Genomic DNA, 9327 nt, shown 5'->3' with positions numbered 1-9327 from the left:
GGGAGGATAATTCATGTGCGTTAAGAGACAGTAAGGGAGATGAGCCCCACAAAGCTGTCACAGCCATGAATGAGTGTTTAGCTTTGCACTGTAACATTCAGTCGCTTTTGAAATGGGGATCTTTAGCTGTTGTTGTCAAGAATGTTGTGACGTGAGCAGCAATTGCTGCTGCTTGGGAGGTGTTTCCAGCCAGAAGTCTAAGCTTTCATTCAAAGAGCAGTTTTTATGCTGATTCTGTATTGGCATCCTAGAGAGTTGTTTCAAATGTCTTCCTGCATGTGACAACTCTGCAGATGATGCTTAATTGAAGGGAAATATTTTGATGTTAAAGTAGCGATCATTTGTGATGCTGACAAATGTGATGTTACCTTAAAACCTGTCGGTTGGGAGCATAGTTCAAAAAAGTCTGGTGTTTAAAATACATGCTGATCAGTGGTGTATGTTTTACAGCCAGCTTTAAATAAAGCCTCAGTCCACTGGATAGTGCTCTCCTCAGGGACAGACGCCAATGTCATCTGAAGAGCTGGGCTTAGCGGCTGATGGACCTGCACAGCCCGCAGAGGGGGAGCGGAGCACCGGGAAAGTGCTGGCAGTGACAGTGAAACACCGTGTTCCCCTCTGCATGCTAGGACAGAGCAAATGTCTCCAACAGCATTAGCTACCGGGGGCAGCCAAGAGCAGCTGTAAACTGTGGACTTTCAATACAGGTACTTGATTGCTTGTAATATAGTTGATTTTTAGAGTAAGGTCAGAGTCTTCTGATCATAGCCCTAAATGCTGATAAAAATGGGGAATGAACGGATGTCTGCAGTATAATATAGGACATTTTTATTCCTGGCAAACTGAAATTTTAAAGCAAAAGACTATAAAGCAGTTGTACTTAAGTAGGCATGTTATGTTGAAAATATGGTGGGTTATATTACTTAACCCCAAAATAATAAACTTCATGTCACTGTTAAATGAAGTCTTACTAAGCAACAACATGGTTTTGTGGCCATCTTGGCTAGGTTTCTTCATTCTGCTGGGTGGACTGTGCACAAAGAAGCGTATCTCCAAGGAGCAAATTTTATGGCTCTTTTGTAATGTGTGTGAAAGGGGACAGCAACATATGGGCTTGGCATACCTTGGGGGATGACTGTGGGAACCTGGGAACATTTCATGCCTGCAGCAAGTGTAGGAAGAAGGGAGGAGGAGAGACCAACCAGCTGCAGTGAGCTGTGTGACTGCACTTAATTACATTAAGGAGCAGAGCAGCACCAGAGGAGCCCAGCCGTGCCCAGGTCTTTATGGCAGTTGAGGTGAAGAACACATCTTATACCATGCTCCTTCCTTCCATGTGGGTTGCAGCAGAATTGGGAGATTCTTGCAAGAAGCCACAGGCAACATCTGGACCAGAAGGTGCAAATAAAATTGTGTCCAGACCAAAAGCAAGCCAGATGCTGATGAAAGAACGGAAGAGGAACTGGTTTGGAAGCTCAACACTGTCAGTGATCAGAGGCTTCAGTTGCCAGCGGAGGCGGTAGCACGTTGTGGCTTTTCCAAATGTACCACCGTGAGGAGATGTATTTATGGATCAGAAACTCCAAATGTTGTATAGAACTAAAAATAAAACTGCAGCAAGCTTGACAAATTGCAGGTGAGCACACTACAGGCAGAAGGGTATGCACAGAGTCCTTGCATTGAAAGCCTGCAAGAGTCTGTGTGCTGCCATATACTTCACAGCAAGTCTTAATCACATTTTCTCTGGGATTGGGACAGAGCAATTGTTTCAGTGCAGTGACTTTGCAGCTGTAATGACAGTATGTTCAGTCTCTTGTTCTGGGTCTTAAAGAACAGCCCCCTCATATTGTAAGTAAATGTACGATTAAATAGCATTAGGCATTTTTCTCTGCCTAATATATGTGACACACCCTAGTGAGGTCAATGGAAAGGCTCACATTCCTTTCAATAAATTTTGTTGCGCACCTTAAAAGAACATCTGAGTTATTTACAAAGCGTGCTCACAGAGGCTGGGCCTGTTTTCCACTCTGACACCCTGATCTGGTGTTTAGCAGGAGATGTTTTCACTTCCTTAGCTGTTAATATTAGCAACTCCCTAGTACTCTAGGAACAGCACAAGCCTGACATCAGTTCAGACTTACCTGCACATAGGACCAAGTGACATTGCACAATTGCGTCTCATAATCGGGTCCATGCTGCACTCTTGCCCTGCAGCTGTGGGCACCACATGAGCAAGTGGTAGGAACAAAATGGAAAATTTGCCTATACCTAAGCACAACCCACTTGAAGGAAGTAGTTTTGACAATAATGTTACTGTAAATCTATTCTCATTTTCTTTCAGACTATATAGTAACTCTTTGTTATCACATGAAGAATTAATAGTAAGAAATTATCCAAGAACAACAGAAATCAGATTTTTTTTTTTTTGTCTTGAATTTCCACTCAGCTCCAATGAACCAGAACTGCATCCCAGAAATATTACTAAAGCAAAGGAAGTCACTTCTAGAGCTAGTGTGTAAACCAAGTTGCTGCTTGAGGAAGAATGTAGCACTGACCTAGCTGTCCTACTGAGTAGAGGGCCTGGAGTCAGAATCCCATTTTAGCCTTGGCAGCAGGACAGCTGATGAGGCTCTTCCAGTGCACACCTAATGTGTGTACTCACAGACTTGCATCCAGCCACCTAGTCATTCTCTGAGAGTCTTTAATTCTTATTTCTGAATGGCTCAAGTAAATGGACAAATAGCCCTTTCTAAGCCATGAGGCAAACTCTGCACTAGTAACATCCTTCAACTCCAGTGCAGAGGAGATTCAGCATCTGACAGCCTCACTTCTCTCCTGTCTTCTCTCTCCTGATCTTTTGTCCTTATCCTGCATGTGTTTTTATTTGTCCATTCCTAATCTACTGTGTCTCGTAAGTATTCATGCACGGGTGATGGTTAATGATGACTCCCATGCCCTGGCATTTTTGTAAAACAACGCTGATCTGTGAACACATGATCTCTTTTTGAGTTTGTTCCCGACACTTTAATTGCTGGGAATGTTAAAAGCCCTGGAAGAAGTGTCAGTTGAACTCCCTGTGTGCAAGGCATGCCAGGCTTACCAGGGCTTTTCCTTGAGGAGCAGGGAGAAGCATGAATGGGAGCTGATTTTATGGTTATTTCAGTCAAGAAAAATGAGGGATATGAATTGCTGAACTGTCATCAGTTTCAGTGACTGCAGTGCTCAAGCCTCCAATTTTAGTTTCATGCTAATGCTATTGTCAGCTCTGTGAAGCAGGTGATGCAGTTCCAGATGTAGCTCCTCAGCTGTTATGACTGGATTGTCTAGTTCCTATAACCTGACACCCAGCAGGAGTATCAGGGTACCATTTGGAAATGCTTTAAAAGGCTTGGGGTTTTTACATTGGGTTTGTTGTAGGTATTTCCTTAGGGGTGTTGGGTTGGGGTGGTTTGGGGGGGGGGGGGGTGTGTGTTTTGTTTCTTTTTAGGGTGAGGTTTTTTGTTTGGTTGGTTTTTGTTTGTTTTTGGATTGGGCTTTTTTTTTCCCACTGCCATCCCACTGCTGCCCCACCATGACCCACACAAGATCAGCCCTGCTCAGGCACGATACTGCCTCAGCTGACCCCCCATTTGGTAAAAGATAAAGGTTTACTTAAGACAGTTACATTAGAGCTCTCTAACTCACAAATCAAAAACAGGGTGTCTGCAAATTTGGGGATGTTGCAGAGATGTGCTGCTCTGGCCCCATATCTGTGAGCAGCAAAAAGGACAGAAGTGTTCCTTAGGCAGCAGCTGCCCATGGGTTTCTACTGTGTGTCCCTTGCACATGCTGGGCACAAGGTGTCAGAACAAAGGGCAGCGGCAGGTTCAGCCTTGTCCCGCTGCTGGTGCGGTCCCAGCACAGCCTGAGCATAATGCGGTTTGCTCCATACAGGCGCACTCTGGATTGCTGCGTGGCCGCAGCAGCACATGAGCCTGGCCTCACAAAGAGCAGTCAGCACTGCCGAGGGTGGACATTTTGGGTGTAACTGTGCTTCACAGTGTTACATCTGCTTGCAGGTGCTTGTATGGCTCTAGTCTTCCCTATGTTATCCCTTATGGATCTTTAGTATTGAAGTGATGCCTGATGGGGTAACTGGGGCCATCTAGAAAATACCTGGACATGGTCAGGTGTTAAAGTGCAATGCAGAGGTTTATTCCCTTCTGGAAGATGCTGAATGTGTAGATGGGAGTGCATGGGAGACAAATGCCTAGCATCCTTGCCAGGGGTGCTTGGCACCTCTGTCCATTGGAGCTGTGGGATGGGAAAAACTTCCATGAAATGTAGTGGTTTGTTTAAACATATATTTAATGAGCTGGACCCACAGCATTGGTTTCCTAACTTCAAAGACTGGTTGCTGACCTAGAGCAGTTGAGCTATATTTGCAAAGAATTGTTATTCTCCAGTGAATTTGCAGGGAGGAACGCAGCATTATGTTAACTATTAACACTGATTTTGGCTTCCCTGTTATACTCTCAGCCATTCTAGAGGATCCACACACAGGCCAGAAGATGACAGGAATGCCAGAAAAGGCTTTCCACAAAAAAAACCAAAACTTTCTGAAGCTTCAATAATCTGTGCTGACTCATGCTGTTTCTGAGGTATGTCCAAGATAGTGGTCACATATGAGTCTTTAGAGTTCCTTTTGAAGGTCTGAAGGCTTTGTTTTCCAGGAGAAAAGTCTATCTGAGCATTATTTGTGCTGGACTCAATTTCAGACAAAATTGCTGCTAGCAACTGACAGCAGACTTTGTATGACAGCTAGTGATATGTAGCACAGCCCTGTCGAAGAATGGATAATCCCCCATCCTTAAATACACTATTTATGTTGGCAGTATACAGACTTCTAGGGTTTTTACCAGCTATATCAGACATAACACTTCAAAAGCACCACTGAGGGAACATCTATGCAAATCTCCGTTTCAGAACTTCTTAACTAAATAATGTGAGTGGGCAAATATGTTGCAGCCCTTTGGGGCTTACAGTAGAAGAATGTTCAAAAGTAAAAGGAAAATATTTGGGAAGTATTAATCTTTATTTATTTATTTTTTTATTTTTATTTTTTTTTACTATCACACAGACCTGGAAATTGTGTCAGCTGAGGGGATACACCAGTTTGTTATTGCAGCTTAATTTTCCCTGGTTAATTTACTTTTCATATTCATCAGAATTCCAAGGTACTAAACTTAAACCCTTCCTCACGTTTCCCTAAGCTTGAACTGACAGTTGTCAATGAATGGTCAGCGCTTTCACAAGAAACATCACCGTATTTCATTTAAGTATTAAAAGGATGCTGTATGTCAGGATTTCTGTGAGAGGAGCTGACAGCATGGAGCTGTGCTGCTACACGGCCTCTGCTTATAGTGCTGCTGCTGGGGCAGGGAGCAGCCAAAAGCAGCCCCTGAGTTCAGCCCCTAAGCAGCTGCAGAGCATAGCCTGATGAGCCTGGCCAAGGGCAGGAATTTCTGTCTGCTGAGCAGTGGTATGCTGTGCCCCACAGCCTTGGATTGCTAAATATACTGCTTGTTGGAAGTGACCTGGTGGGATCACACTTCATTGCTGGCCCTGGCTGCTAATTTCCGTTCTTGGGTTTAGGTCAGCCTATTGTAACAGAAGTTCTCGTGCAGCACAAGACATCCTCCACTCACACCACAGCTAACAGCGTCCCACCAGTCAAGTTACCCCACCAGCTCAACAGCCTTAAGAGCTTTCTGTCAGGGCTTGCAAAGTTTCACAGAAGTCTGCGCTAAAGCAATCATATTCATACATTCCTCAGATTTGGCCTCAAGTTCTTCTGGTTCTGGCCTGCTACCCAAATGTGCTGGAGAGCTGCATCTGTGCAAACACCACCCTCAGCGTCCAGTCTCCTCCTCCTCTTCACAGCTTGCAGAAAGCAGCTAATAGTGTTAGCAGAGTCGGATGTTTCGTGAGTTTGGGGAAGGAGGGACTTGGTGTTATACCCCCTCGGTTCTGTAGCTATATCAGACACTTTAAATTTTCTGTGGTTTGTGTTCTGAAGAAATTATCTTGTGTTCTAAGGAAATTATCTTTAAATGAAGTTAGAGATGAATGAAATCACATGTCTGATGAGGAATTTACATAGATTCTATTTGGTTTCATCTCAAAACCAAGGAATTTTTGATTTATTGGTTTTGGAGGTTTTTTTTGTGAGAATAAAACTCCAAACAAGAGTCAGGAATGTCTTTTTTTATTTAAATGAAACATTTTGACATTCCCAGACTCAATAGCATTCAGTTTGTGGAACCAGCTTCAAAGTTAATTTCCACTTGAAGTCTTTTCCCTGTTAAGCTGCATTTTTTAGCTAATACCTCATGAACTTAAATCTCTCCAAGTGTCAGGGTCCCCAGGGAGAGGTCAGCAGCTCCCAGGGTGTGTTGCGCAGATTGGCATCAAGACATCTGCATTGCATTAGGGGAAACATGATCTTCCTGGAGGCTCTGCAGCTCTAACACAGCCTACAAGGAGATGCAGTGTAACATTTGTTTTAACTGACATGTAGCAGAACATTTTAGAATAAACTAACACAAAAAAAAAACACCCCCAAAAACAAACAAACAACCAAAACAAAACCAAACCCCCACCGAACAATGAAATATGTTTCTTCCATTTTTTTCTCAGCAAAATGTTGAGCATTTTTGGAGATGAAAATAATGGTTTTCCACATTGTTTTATAAAAACCCCTCTGGATGCTGGTTTGCTCAGTAACAGCAGGTTAGGCTGCTGGTAACTGTACTAGAAAGTTACAGTGGAAACTTTCTTGGTTTTTACCATCAGAATCCAGGGATCCAGTTTCTGGCTTTCTCTTATGCTGACTGGTGCAATCACCACAGGCCTGGTTAGAGTTAATTGAATTAAATGGGAAGCTTGCCAGGGACTCCAGTGATCTTGGTTCAGTCATTAGCACAAAAACAGTGTAAGGATTGGCTGCAGTTTGCTATCCCAGGTGTTAGTGGTGACATCAGCCAACAAGTTAAGGTCTTGTCAGAAGCAGTGTGTTCTGGAAAAGGGAGTAGCCTTTCTGACTGGTTGTATATGTACCAGTTTTTTTTAAATGCAAGTGTTCCTCATTGGAATAATTTTATTTCATTGCTCACTTTGGAAAGTTTAATGTGTTTTGTATCTTCCCTTTTCAGTTGTCACCTGCACTTGTATTTTTCAGTGGTTTTGCAAACCCGTGAGGTGGATTTAGTCATCTTTCTGATGGACAACATTTCTGGAGGATTCCCTTTCCAACCCTTCATGGCTGGCTTTGCCAGGAGTCCTGAAGGGTGATCAGTGGTGCGGGTGGTTGGTGCTGCAGCTGCCAGGCTGAGCCAGTGCTCCAAAGCATTTGCTGCTGTCAAGTGAGCTTTGCAGGGCAGGGAGGAAGGAGTTGGCCTGTTTGATTTGGAGGGATATTGCTTTGATAAATAAAGAACAGCTTTGACTACCGCAGGAAAGTGGGGGGTTTTGCTGTTTAATATCCTAGATAAGAAATTCTGGTCATGAAAGTCTGTATAATTATTGAGGAAGCAATGGGAAAAGTAATATTCTCGAGTGCCCCAAGAGACCCTCTAGCAAATCGAGGAAGAATTAACATGCCTTAAATACTTCTTAAACAAGGGGGGGGGGGAACCCAAAACTTGTTCCTTTTCCTGCTCCTCCAGCATTTCAGACTTTTTGTCTGTTTTACAAATAAGCAAAATGGGAGACAAGGTCAATTTGTGAGTACCCTTGTGTGGAAGGCTATTCATCTGGCACAGACTGACCTGTCCTGAAGGGCTGTGCGTGCCCCCAGAGGGTTCCAGAGAGTGGAGCCAGCCATGGTCCCCACATGCCATCCCACGGTAGTGCCTGCATCCCACCTATGGTAGTGCATCATCTCTGTGGCCCATCTGGAAGTAAAAGACAACTGCGTTCTCAGGCTTGGGAGTGTTAATTAATGAGCGGAACTGATGCCAATAGTACTGCATGAACTGGTGAACTCAAAATGTTTTCCCTGTCCAGGTTTTGGGGGGGCTGTGATTGCAGCTGGGCTATAAACATAGATTTGGAAAGTGCTTCTGAAGCAGATCAGCCGTTTCCCCAGCTGGAGCAGTTTCTAGTCCTGCTGGATGTCACCACATAAATTCTCTCTGGGTGAGTCTGAGCCCTGTGTCTTTTTGGTGGTGAAGTCCTGCCGGGAGCCAGAGAAGCTGTGGCTCCTGTTTGTTAAAGCTTGGTCCATGCCAGGCTTGGCCCATGATGGGCTTGGCCCACAGAGGTGAGAATAGCCAGAGGTGGCTCCACATCAAACCCCTGACCTAGATTTCTTAATGCATTTATGCTTTAATAAACCACTTCTTATAACACGGTACACTGTGCAATAGGATTTGCAGTTATGCTAACTCCATGATTTTCAATAATAACCTCAATGCATTCTGAATGTTGTGAAAGGCCATTTAGTTTAAGGAGTAATTTTTGAACTCTTTTTGAGGGACCTTAAATATTTCTAAACTTTCAAACTAAATTCTTGTAATTCAATATTTATTGTTGCATTTAGCATGAAATATAGAACAAAGCCTGAATTCAGGGATGCTCTTGACTTTAGCAGTAAACACTGACAGCATTTTTAATATATACTATATTTTAGTGGTGAATACTTAAAATTCTTCTTGTGTTTTGTGTCCTCAGCTATTTCTCTCTCTACTGTGGTTATCTGTAGATTCTGCATTGGAATGAGCAACATGCAGAGATCTAAGACTTATGATAAGCTTAGCCTAGACTGGTCTAATGCATGTTTTGAGGAGAAGTGTAGGTATTTTCTGACAAAGACGTAGATTTTTTTTTTTTTTATCTTTAACGTGAAGTTCCATCTGCATGTTACAAAAAAACAAAAAAAGGGTTAAAGACCACAGCAGCCAATGAGCTAAGGATAGCAAATGCAGTAGACAAAGAAACCTGTCTTTGGTTCTGCTCTATATTATGCTGCTCTGCAAAGGCCATCCTGGTGCAGCCACCAGCACAGCGTGCTGTGAGTGTCCTGCCTCAGGCTGTGTGAGCTCAGTAGCTGTGGGTGCAGCGGTGATCCCCTCACACACTGGGCTCAGTTACACAAGCCTGCTGTGAGCCCCAGAGGCAAAGCTGCCCAGGGCATAGGCCTGTAGAGACCATCTGCTGTGGTCCTTTCCACACCATATTGGATCTTTCTGTGCAGCAAAGCATCTGAGGGGCTGAAGGTGCGTCCCAGCCCTGCTGGGAGGTCCACTGTGCAGCAGATGGGTTTTGCTCCTTCATGAGCCTTTTTGT

The 9327-nt window shown here is 43.8% G+C and overlaps 1 long non-coding RNA gene across 1 annotated transcript; it reads left to right on the top strand.

The window, feature by feature from the left end:
• Positions 1–4022: 4022 nt before the first annotated feature.
• LOC130605889 (uncharacterized) lies at positions 4023–8015 on the top strand. Its single transcript, XR_008973816.1, has 3 exons — positions 4023–4058; positions 4519–4640; positions 7194–8015. It is a non-coding gene; the product is annotated as an uncharacterized LOC130605889 (long non-coding RNA).
• The last annotated feature ends 1312 nt before the right edge of the window (positions 8016–9327 follow it).

This window comes from Pezoporus wallicus, unplaced genomic scaffold, assembly GCF_028554395.1.
Source record: "Pezoporus wallicus isolate ANWC-B61680 ecotype Strahan unplaced genomic scaffold, APGP_CSIRO_Pwel_v1 scaffold_7402, whole genome shotgun sequence".
In the NCBI taxonomy this organism is placed as follows: Eukaryota; Metazoa; Chordata; class Aves; order Psittaciformes; family Psittacidae; genus Pezoporus; species Pezoporus wallicus.
The sequence above is the reverse complement of the archived record's forward strand: the minus strand, read 5'-3'. Positions and strand labels throughout refer to the sequence as shown.